Source organism: Mastomys coucha, unplaced genomic scaffold (genome assembly GCF_008632895.1).
Source record: "Mastomys coucha isolate ucsf_1 unplaced genomic scaffold, UCSF_Mcou_1 pScaffold22, whole genome shotgun sequence".
Taxonomy (NCBI): domain Eukaryota; kingdom Metazoa; phylum Chordata; class Mammalia; order Rodentia; family Muridae; genus Mastomys; species Mastomys coucha.
The window spans coordinates 79,547,484-79,551,362 of record NW_022196905.1 but is presented as its reverse complement, the minus strand read 5'-3'; positions in this window follow the sequence as shown (position 1 = coordinate 79,551,362).

Here is a 3,879-nt window from a genome sequence, read left to right as displayed (position 1 = left end):
GGGGAGGGGGGAGGCAACAGGGGTTTCTTTTTGTTTGTTTTTTTGTTTTTTGGAGGGGAAACTGGGAATGGAGAACTTCGCATATAAATAAAGAAAAAAAAAGAAAGAAAAATTCCCTTGTTATTAGTCATAGTTTTGTTTAAAATTTTTATTTTATATGGGCAAAACATTATTACAAATATACACAAAAGATATCCTTGTTAGATGGTTTGTACATCATACCTAAAACTCATTTATCAAAGCAATAGAACTTCTTCCTACTAAAGAAAAGGATGAATATGAATGCTATGTAACCAAAACAATGGATTCTGGATTCTGGTATTAAGTGATACTGAAGAGATAATGCAAAAATTTCCCATATCCTTTAGTTAGTAGTTTGTGGCAGCCTATGTTTTCTTCTAATGAATAAAAATCTCATGATAATTACATGACCTATAACCATAGTGTGAATCCATATGCCAACAGTGTGAGATGAAACATAACTTCTATCCACATGAGTTCCAATCTGTAGGTATAGCTCACCAGCTCAAATCCCAAGTACTGTGAATATGGCCATCAAATCTGAAAGGCTATGAGAACTTCTACATATTCAGATGCTATTTGCCTTGGAGTCACTTCTCTTTTAGTCTTATATGAGCACCTAAATTTCGGTTGAGCTAATTTTATATAAAATACAAAAATAAAATGATCTCCAATGTCAATGGTCAACAATATTTAAGGTACATTTATCAAAACTGACTAGATGCTAGACTCAAAAGATTCTGCAATTGAGGTGTAGGCCTAGACTAGGAACTTTAAGTCAAATTTTATTTTTTGTAAGTAAAGAAAGACATACATAAGACATGTAGGGGGTTCTTTATAAATAAGAAGGAAAAAAGAAGATCTCTTTAAAAGTAAAATTGCTTATTTTATTTTATTTTAAAAATAAATAAATGCTAGATGAAATAAACAGGATTGTCTGTGAACTTGAAAGTGGGAAAAATCCTTGATCATTTACATTATTAATAATAATAAGATAATGTGATATAAGCTCACAGAAATCATAAAACTTACATATCCATGTTTTGTAAGAAAAGGAAACAAGTTCTGATGCAAGTCAGGAAGTCAAAATCCTAAAATGTCAGAGAAGTAGATGAGTGGGTATATTTATTACACAGAATTGGATCACAATTATCCCTTCCATGCAGCTAGCTTAAACTTAGCTCTTGTAGTATAAATAGTTTCAAGCAATTATTAGTATTCTCCTCCAATTTATAATGGATTAGTTTTTTGATGTATGCCCTTAGGAGGTCAGAAGTTGCTAAGTGGAGGGAGCATTTTCATGAGTACTGAATAGTCAATACTACACAAGGAAGCATCAAAAGAAAGGTACTCACTGAGAATCTACTTTGTTAATTATGAGTATCTACAAGAAAGACAGGGACAGACAGAGACAGAGACAGAGACAGAGAGCAGGCAGGCCTGAAACTAGTTTGTCAAATCTTCAGCTTAGTTGAGTAAATCACAAGAAAGGGTAACTGTATACACATATACAATAAAATGCAAGCATAAGATACAAGCTATTGGTTTTACACATCCTAAGACCAACTTTTCATAACTGTGCTTCCAAACATTAAGCCATCTCTTCTTCACAGACTGTTAGCTCTATTCAGACACAAAGTGTAATAAATTGTGGAGTTATACTGACAGTATTAAATCTCATCATATCACTAGAGCTGTAATCTAAAGGTTAATCTATTAACATGACTCAGCAAACTTTTACCAGTTAGCTCTAGACACATGAGATCTCTCAGAGTATGGCATGGCTCCTGCTCACTGCTTCAATTCAGATCTGCCTGGGATACACCAGATAGTTACAAAAAAAATGTGAAGGTTTGCAAGGAAAGGAGCATGAAATTATTAAGTTGCCACCAAGAAGGGTACTGAAAAAAACAACTATACTTGTTGAAGAAGTTAGCACCATTAAAGAGAAACCTTGTCCCTTATACTGGTTCAACATGAAAGGACATAACTCACCCATCATTATCTCTATCTTATGAAAACCTAAAACAATTAGAAAATAAAGATCCTAAGTTAATACTACTATACAACTGCAGTTTTATAAACAAGACCCTAAAAAATATCTAGTCAGGAATGGCGTACATCCAGATACAACAGACTGCTCCAAGGTGGCTGCGATATATAATGATGTTGATGAAGAATTTGGAAGCATCAACCATGCAGAACTGGTTCTGCAGACATGAAAGATGCAACACTAAGATGATCATGAAAGCTCTGCTGTACTTATTAGTCACAACCAAGATATGAGTAGTAAAGTATGTGCCTATGCTGTGAGGCCCTGAAAGGCTATTACATGAAGCTATTAAGTTGAAGTTTCAGTTCCACTGGAAATTCCAGGCTATTGGAAATGTCAGGACCATGGGACTTATGAAACCTACATTAAGGAATATAATATAAAAAAGTCCACATCCAATGTCCTAGCCTTTTCTAGACTGCCCTGCTTGTTATATCCTCAAACTCCGGGCTTCACCCAGAACCCACACTATCCAATTCAATCTATAAGTCTACATCCAACCTATCAACTCAGTCTGGCTGTATACATCTTCTACCAGAATATGGCTAAGTGAAACTGCCTGATTCTCCCCTCCATTGACCCTCCTCAACCAACAAATGTATTCCTAAACTTTAGAGTTCAATCAGAAAACTGGTCTTATATAACATCTCAACCTTCTGTATCCACAAACCCATATCTAGCCTTTATGCCCAACTCGAACTGTGTATATACAGTGTCCTATTCTAGTCTCTGTTGACCTAGTAATCACATACTAAGAAAAGAAGTTCTTGAGTCCAAAATGTAAACACTATGAAAGGTCAAAGGCATATCACCTCCACTTCTATAGATGTGGTCTCCAATGGGAATCAGGTAGATAAAACATAGCATACAGAATTTAAAACAATAATCATAAAGTTTATCAAACAATTCAAGGAGTTTAAAGAAGACAAAAGAATCAGTTAATAAAGATAATAAAATTAAAGAGAAAACCCTTCTGAGTTTTGCCAAAGACTTCATAAACATAAAGCTGATGGAAATGGTGAACACAATCCAGAATTTGAAAACAAAATTAAATGAAAATATATCGTTAAAAAGAACTCATGCTGAAATGGAGGTGAAATTGAAAAACTAGTTTCCCATGCCTGGAACGGATTTTTTTGTTAATAAACTACTGCTCCTGAGGACATTAGTATTACCCCACTTGGCAAAACACCATCAAAATTAAACTCACACACATACACAGACACACACACAGACACACACACACACACACACACACACACACACACATACTCACACAAATACATTTGTATATAAAACATGTGTATTACAAAGAAATTCTATACAACCATGTTTTCCTTTAAATTTCTCAAGCAATCTTAGTTCTGCTCTTTAGCTTGGGAGCAAAGAAAAGGATAATAGGTAGAAAGAAAGAGGAAAAAGATAAATGGCATTAAGAATGTCTTATTTCTTGAAGACACCAAGTTCTGGTGCAAAGAGAAGTTTGATGGGGAGTTAAGACTACACTTATCTGTGATAATAAAGGAAAATGTTTATCGATGGTTGTTAAGGTTAGTGTTGGGTTTTTTTAATTAGTGGCTGTAGCTTCTTCTCCAATAACAATGACTTCACTAGCACTGAGTAAATACAGAAAAGCTGACAAGGCCTCAATCTTACATGAACTCTAAGTAACTGAAAAAAGCTGGAAGTGGAGAGGTGACATTTGGCATAGAAGAACACACCAACTGTTTGTTCTGTAATGGATGGTTAGCCCTGAAAACATATGTACATGTAATATTATATGGACTGAACAAGTTATCATTAGG